At 41.0% G+C, this 8,339-nt stretch overlaps 1 pseudogene; it reads right to left on the bottom strand.

Annotated features, from left to right (window-relative positions):
* Positions 1-2,090: 2,090 nt before the first annotated feature.
* On the bottom strand, positions 2,091-4,845 carry LOC133754050 (short transient receptor potential channel 3-like; annotated as a pseudogene).
* Between the last annotated feature and the right edge of the window lie 3,494 nt (positions 4,846-8,339).

The raw sequence follows: 8,339 nt of genomic DNA, 5'->3' as shown, positions 1-8,339 counted from the left end.
TCAATTTTGAAAGTCTCAACAGAGTAGTTCTCCACACGTATTTCCTTTAGAATAATTGTGGTTAAAAAGAAAAATATCTGATTTTTGTGGTAAGTTATATGGCCGTTGAGTTGTCTTTTCTGAGATACATTTTGTTTTCCCTTTTTCAATGTACTTTTATTGGTCTACTTTAGAGTAATGTCTCATATCTCTTTTTTATATGGTGTTCCAACTAAAATTACTCAATACTTCTCAGAGTAATGGCAAATAAATTTTATTTTAGTTTTAAATTTTTATTACTATAAAGGAACAGTTTTCATGCAGTTTATAGATACAATTTGAGAAGACAACCATATTCACCTCTCCTTTCTTCCCTTTTATCTTTATTTTTGCAATAAGTAATAAAATGTCCTTTACAATCACAGACTTAATGCACCAGTAATTAATGTTCAACAAATAAATAGAAGAAACTTTATTCCACAGGAATATAGAGAAACAATATAAACAATGGTTATATCATGATGTCAATTTCATTTTTATGGGATTTTGTATTCTACATTAAATAACATATAAGAGAAAATGTGCAATGCCTTTTTTTAATCTTCACTATTTTAATAGAAAGTATAGTAATATAACAATGGAAAAATTCAATATTTTATTCAGTTCAGAGGCATAACATGAAATACATAAAATTTGAAAAGTGTTTCAAATAGTATTAGCATAGCACAAAAGCTAATGAAATATTCTATAATGGTAGCAAAAGATGTAAAGTTCTAAATTTGTTTTGACTCTCAAAAAATTAGAGATTCAGAAGTAATTGTTAAAGAACTTTATGTAGTTCCATTTAACATTCAATTTTACCTTTGAAATATCTGGAAAGCCTTCCTGGTGTGAACCTAACTATTTTGAAGTATTATGGTTTTTAAGACTGCTAAAACTCTTTACAGTGTTAAAGTCCTTACCTATTAATATGATGAGGTGTTGTAGATTACCAGTATTCAGCTCAGTCATGTAGTCAGTCAAATGCAGACACATTACAGACTATTCTGTGCAGAAAGTGGAATTGGAAACTTTTTATAAGAAAAAAAGATGTCAATAATTATCTTTGATGATGGCGAGAGATGCCTCAAAAGGAAGCAGAACACACTTGGTGGTGTCTGGTCATGTCTTTCTAGATAGTCACTGCTCTTTTCTACTTCTTCCCATAAGCAAATCCTCAAAACTCTTGCCCAAAACTAATGGACAAGATATGAAGTCAGTCTTTTCTCTTATTTTGTTTATTAAAACATCAGAGGCAGATATTAGGAGGTTATTACAGAATACAACCTTGCATAACACCCAACTGACAAAATTTACATTACTCAAAAACAACAAATGGAAGTCTAACACAGAAAGCAAACAGTACATATTTTAGAAAAAATTTTAATATGTTGTTTTGAATAATTCTATAAAAAGTTAAATATGTCATGTAATTGTATTTTCTAATTCATTTCTTGTTAAATTCTTTACTTGGCTCATTGGTTCTAGGATTATCATTGATGCCAAAATTCCAAGAAAATCTCACCTAGTTGTGGTTGGTTGTAAAATTTCTTCAGTTTCTATATTAAAAAAAATCTTTTCATCACTTGGACAAGGGAAGATATGCTACATAGTGATGACTTTATTTTTATTTATATTTTATTGGCAGTTCAGTTGGTTTCAACAACATTTATTGAGCACCTACTATGTACAAGGCACTGTTCTAGATGCTGGAGACACAAAGATGAATAAGACATGGTCCCTGTCCCCAAGGACTTTATAGTTTCTTGGAGGCAAATAGGTAGTTCAAAGAATTACATAATATCTAAAACGAACAAAAATATCAGAAATGTATGCAATATTGGGCTTTTAAATACAATGATATGGCATTGTTTACAATGTCAAGGCAGACAATTAAATGCATTTTCATGTGATAAAACAAGAAAATCATTAAGACCTAAGTTTTAAAGATTCACATGGTAAAGGTAGTTAATGCTAAAACTTAACACCATTGTTTTTCAAGTATTTCATACTTAGAAATATTATTGCCAACATTTGTTCTATAGTCAAAGCCATGATTCCAGGTGGGTGCATCATTCACATCTCAGCATGCTGGGATTCAGTGTCTCACTGAGTTTATGAATGAGAATGGCTAATTCTTCAGTTGCTTGGCTCCTGTCTTCCAAAAGTTCATAACGCAGGCTTGAGATTTCTTGCTTGATTTCTTTCAATTCACCTTCATTAACTTCATCATTTTCTTTGTCTACTTGTGCTTTCAAAACATATCATTTTATAAATCTTTTCATTATCTACTGATAACGTGTTGGCTGGTTGAGAATGCTGTTAAAACTGTATGATTCAAAAACTCTTGAGTTAGACTGAGTGAAGAGGTTTAACCTGGATTTGGAGTTACTTATTCCCATCTCTAGATCCTTCTGTAGCCTTCTCCTTCTGCATTTAGAAAAGTTAATGATTCGCATGATGAAATAAACAAATGATTTTAGACTAGGAAGTAGACTTAAAGGTGGAGGTAATGTTTTTCCATCATCAAAATAAGACAACCAAAATTTTGAACGGGCAAACTTCCATTCTATGTCACTGTCATCCTCAATTTCTTGATAGGAGCTATTAATCATAGCAATTAGCATGTTGAGTAAAACAACCACCATAGTTACATTGTATATTCCATAAAGAACATATCCAATACACTCTATGAATTTGTGATTGTATTTGAGCACAACAGAAGTCACTTCAGACAGCCCAAATATTGACCATAACAATGTCTTAAACACAGTGGTAAAAGCAGGATTTGCTTTAGCCCCAAGGTAGCAAGAATTAAGTATGAACATGCCAATCATAAAAGCCAGAAACACCATAATAAAGAGGATCATGAACTTGAATATGTCCTCTACAGCCCTTCCAAGAGAGAGATCTGTAAGGGGCCAAAGCTCTCATTTGCAGGGAGGATGTATGCGATCTGAGAGAAGCTGAGCACAACAGCTATGGCATAAAGGCCTTCAGAAATGATCTGAGGGTCAGAAGGGAACCATTTATCTCTAGCATAGGTGAAATACCGTATCTCTGGTGGGAGGGTAACTTCACTGAGCTCGCTCTCCTGGACGTAGCTGTCCACATACTGCTGTGCTTTTGTCGCCTGAAGGAAAGCTAGAAACCTGGCTGTGAATGCAGCAATGAAGATGGAGAGCATCCCAAAGTCAAGCACATGCCACAACTGCAAAATGTATTCCCTCAGTCCTTCCAGCCACAGCTCTTTGCACTCAGACCACATCATCCCAAGAACCCAGACTACAATGAGCATTTCAGTCCATGTGAATTGGGTGGTTTTCACCCTGAAGATCTGTTTGGGGTAGTCAATGACGGTAATATTTGGCAGCGTGGTGATGCCTTCAAACCTGTCTGAGGCATTGAACACAAGCAGGCCCAGGAAGATGATGAAAGAAGCAGCATGTGCCACAAATTTCATAGAAGGGCTTCACAGAATTTTCCCCAGCCTGCTGCAAGTTGCAATCCAGTAGCCGATGGCGAGGAACGGGAGGCCCAAGGCTACAACCAGCACAACCACTTGATGGCCACGGTCTGCTCCCAGAGGCCGGACAGGTTCTCATACCAGATGGTCGGAAGCTGCTGCTGGCAGTTGGGGTGAGCCACAAACTTTCTGACTTCATACTTAATGGCAAGTTTGACACGACTCAATGAAGCTTTATGCCTGTGCACCTCCAGAGGTTCTGCCAATTCCAGATCTCCATTCAGAATGGCTTCAATCTCTTCTGAGTCTCGGCAGAGATCCAGCACGCCCACCACAAAGTCTTTGCATTGCATGGAGAGCTTCCAGTAGTCATTCTTGAACTCCTTCTCGATATTGGCCAGTTTGGCCAGCTCCTTGCTGAGCTCCAGGGCCATGAGCACCGGGTCCTCGCTGGACAAGGACATGTAGGCCAGGCTGGCCAGCCCCTTGTAGGCGTTGATCCTTGAGCACGAGTGGCTGAAGGAGTCATGCCTCTGCTGCTCGGTGCAGTCCCCGCACTTGCAGAAGCAGTCATGCGGCCGCTCGATTTTGGCGCCCTTGAGCAGCAGCATGTGCACCACCTCGTACTTCTGGCAGTGCGCCGCCAGGATGATGGGCGTGATGTCGGGCGAGAAGCACGTGCTGTCCTCGTCGTACGCCTAAAAGTCGTCGTCCTGCAGCTCCTGCTCGCAGGGGCTCAGCATCAGGTGCTTGCTGGCCGCGAAGCCGGGGTGGTTGAGGATGGCTTCTATGATGTGCATGTAGCCCTTGCTGATGGCGAGCAGCAGGGCGTCGCCGATGCGCGCCAGGTTCTCCTTCTTGAGTAGCAGGTCGGTCACCTCCAGGTGCTCGTTGTCCAAGGCCAGGTGCAGCACGTTCTGGCCCATGTAGTCCACGCAGCTGGCGTTCAGCGTCTTGGACTCCTCCAGCATTTTGCGCACCACCGGGATGTTGCAATACTTGGCCGCGTTGAGGAAGCGCTCCTCCTCGGCCGTGAGGCTGATGCCACGGTCCTTAAACATGAAGGCTGGGCCCTGCACAGCCTGGCGCCAGCCCCTCTTCCGCATCACCGTCACGCGCCTCAGGGATGGGCTTCTCTCCATGGACAGGTCCGGCCCGGGGAAGAAGGGCGGCGGGCAGAAGCCATGCGGCTCGCGCCTCAAGGGCTACGAGCGCGGCTCCAGCCCCCCGTTGACGCCTCTCCATCCCCGACGACGATGCTGTGGCTCCGCGCCTTCGTCCTCGCCCTCTTCCTCCTCCTCCTCCGGAGCGGAGAAGGTCACCCTCGCTTGCTCCTTGCACTTCCTGACCTTGGTGGACATCGCGCCGGCTGTGGTCAGAGCGCGGGGATGCCGCCCGCCAGCCTCCGCCACCGCCACGGCCGCGCGGTCTCGGGGAAGCGCCCCTTCCCCACCTCCTGCGGCTCCAGGCAGCGCAGGGCGGGAAGGCAGGAGGCGAGGGCGGCGTGGCCAGCGATGGAGCAGTTAGAGGCGAGAGAGGAAGCCGAGCCGCCGCTGGCCACCATCAACCAGCGGGCGGCTGTGGCTTGGAGAAAGAACCCCTGGGCGGAGCGGGGCGCGGGCGTGGGCGCTGGGAAGGGCGCCCCGGCCCGCTCCCGGCGGAGGCGGTGCCTCCTGCGCTCCGGACTCTGACAGCATCACTCGCTAGGACAGCATCATTACTCAGGGCGAAGGAGAGCGAGGGAGGGGGAGAAGTCGCAATGCCTGTTTTGTCACAGGGTTATTTCATTATGCATAATGGTCTCTAGTTGCATCCATTTTGTTTAAAAAACAGGATTACATACTTTTAATTATAGTCTATGTACACAATGGAAGTAGTATTCCATTGTGTACATAGACTATAATTTTATTTCATGTTTCCAATTCTTTGGTTTTTATTTGATAATATGTTTTATCTATATATACTAATATTCCTTTTCAATGTGATAGCATCATTTACACCAAAACTATAAGTTGTTCTGGCAATCTTCATTTACACAAATCTTAGAGCCAATTTAAGTTACAAATTATTCACCTTTTGTTGATGATTTGTTTAAATTTTGGCTTAATTATTGGGGGAATTTGAATTTTCCTATGATATTTAAAATATTCAATTGAATACTTTTATGCACTATCCTCTTGCATTATTATTCTCAAAGAAATGATTTTTTACCTTCCCTTTATTTTTCCTTTATAAATATAATATTATTTATTTTTCAACAACTGCCTTTACAATTGGTTTTCACTCTATTATTACTCTTACCAGATTACCCATTTCTTCACAGTGATCCTTAAGTTATCATGCACACATATTTTCAGAAAAAGTCTTAAGCCCTCTGATAATTCACCCTTTTGAATAACAAATTTTTGTTTGTTCTCAATTTTAATGAGAATTTACTTTTTATTTATAAGAGTTTCAATAGAATATGTGTGTCATGTTCTCTTTATTGTTATTCAGGTAGGTGGTGCCATAAATCTTTGAGTTACACCTCCAGCAAAAGATTTCATTTGTTTTCCCTTTTTAATGCAATGACAATGGGCTACTTTTAACACCTTGTCATTGATTTTTTCACTTTTTGTTCCTTTTTTTAAAGTTTCATTTATTTGAATACCAGAGTTAAAGAGAGGGGAGAAGGAAAGGAGGGAGTGGAAGAGGGACAGAGAAAGAGATAGAAATAAAAGAGAGAGAAAGAGAGAGAATCTCCCCTCTGCTGGTTCACCTCCCAGATGGCTGCAATAGCCAAAGCTGCTCCAGGCTGATAGCTAGGAGTTTTGTCTGTCTCCCATATATGTGGTAATGATCCAAGCCCTTACACCATCTTTCACTGCTTTTCCCAGGTCCTTAGCTGGGAGTTGGATCAGATGTGGAGTATCTGATGCCCATACAGGATGCTAGCATCAAAGGTGGTGTCTCAACACATTAAACAAAAAAGTCAGCCCTTACTGTTGCTTAACAAATTGCTTATTTTTCTCACAGTGATGACAATATGTATTTTATTACACAGTCAATTTTTTTAGTTTTTTTTTTAAATTTAAGGGCAGAGAAAAAAGAGAGAGGGAGAAGTGAAATTCTATGTGTTTCTTCACCCAAATAATTTCCACAGTAACGGGCTGAAAATTCCTAAGCCAGGATCTAGAAACTCCATCTAAGTCACTCATGTGGATGGCAGAAAACCAATTATTTAGGCCATCATTTTCTGCATCCAAGATACATGAGCAGGAAACTGGATCAGTAGAGAAAAATATATGGAACCCTAACCATGAACCTCAATGTTTGATGAGGGTATACCCATCGGAGGCTTACTCCACTGCACCACAACACCTTCCCCCTAACATGCTTATTTAATTCTGTGATAGAGGGTATGATTTTGTTATAACTTTTTTGAAATTTTAATATTCATTTTAATGTCATTGTAATGGTCTGTGCTTCAGTCACTTTGTGTTAGCTCATTTTTATTTCTCCTCAGAAGTTATTCATTTTATCTTCCAGAAATAATAATAGATCTTCACAACTGCAGGACTTTTTAAATCTTTCTTGTTTTGAAATTAACTAATTTTCAACAAATTTCCTCATGTCTACTTTTTATTTTAATTTATGGAATGTAACTTAAGCTTTGTTTTAAAAATTTTTTAAAAAATATTTCTAGATGCTAAGATGATTCCTTTAAGTTTATTTTCTAAAGTGATGTTAGATTATTCTTGGATTCAAGATATTTAAAAATATTCTATTTATTGTTTAAAGATTTATTTTACTTATATGAAAGAGGCACAGAGAGAGGTATAGACAGAGAGACAGAGAGAGAGAGAAAGAGAGAGAGAGAGAGAGACAGAGACAGAGACAGAGACAGAGACAGAGACAGAGACAGAGAGACAGAGAGGTCTTCCATCTGTAAATAGCCATAATGGCTGGAACTGAGCCTATCCAAAGCCAGTAGATTCTTTTTTTATATATAATTTTTTTTCGACAGGCAGAGTGGATAGTGAGAGAGAGAGGCAGAGAGAAAGGTCTTCCTTTTTGCCATTGGTTCACCCTCCAATGGCCGCTGCGACTGGCTCATCGCACTGATCCAAAGCCAGGAGCAAGGTGCTTCTCCTGGTCTCCCATGTGGGTGCAGGGCCCAAGGGCTTGGGGCATCTCCCACTGCCTTCCCAGGTCATAGCAGAGAGCTGGCCTGGAAGAGGGGCAACTGGGATAGAATCCGGCGCCCCAACCGGGACTGGAACCCAGTGTGCCGGTGCTGCAAGGTGGAGGATTAGCCTGTTAAGCCACGGCACTGGCCTCAGTAGATTCTTCCATGTCTCTCACATGGGTGCAATGGTCCAAGGACTTGGACCATTCTCCAATGCTTTCTATGGTGCATTAGCATGGAGCTGGATTTAAATGGAGCAGCTGGCACTCTAACCTGTGGCAATATGGGAAGCTGGTGCTGCACGAAAGGTCTTTAACTGCTGTACCACAGAGAAGGTCACTATATTACATAAAGTGTTGTGGAATATATTTTTCCTCCAAATACTCCTATTTCAGCTTGTTACACTGTTATTTTTCATATTGTTACTCAATTTTGCTAAAATAATCTAAATACTGTGCTTTATTTAAATATTTACTGCATAGCATGAACACCCACTTTATACTTTGTCTTTGAAAGTTATTCTGCCCATGTGAAAAAAATGTTTTGCAGACATAGCATTCATTCTATATGTTTTTTAACAAATGAGAAATTTATTGAGGCCACAAGGCCAAGGGGTGTGGACGGGAGCAACCCTTCCTAGGTAGAGACTTATTTGACCTTCTTGGGGTGGATGGATTTTTGTTGGTT

This window comes from Lepus europaeus, chromosome Y (genome assembly GCF_033115175.1).
Source record: "Lepus europaeus isolate LE1 chromosome Y, mLepTim1.pri, whole genome shotgun sequence".
Lineage (NCBI taxonomy): Eukaryota > Metazoa > Chordata > Mammalia > Lagomorpha > Leporidae > Lepus > Lepus europaeus.
This window is presented reverse-complemented; position numbering and strand designations above follow the sequence as displayed.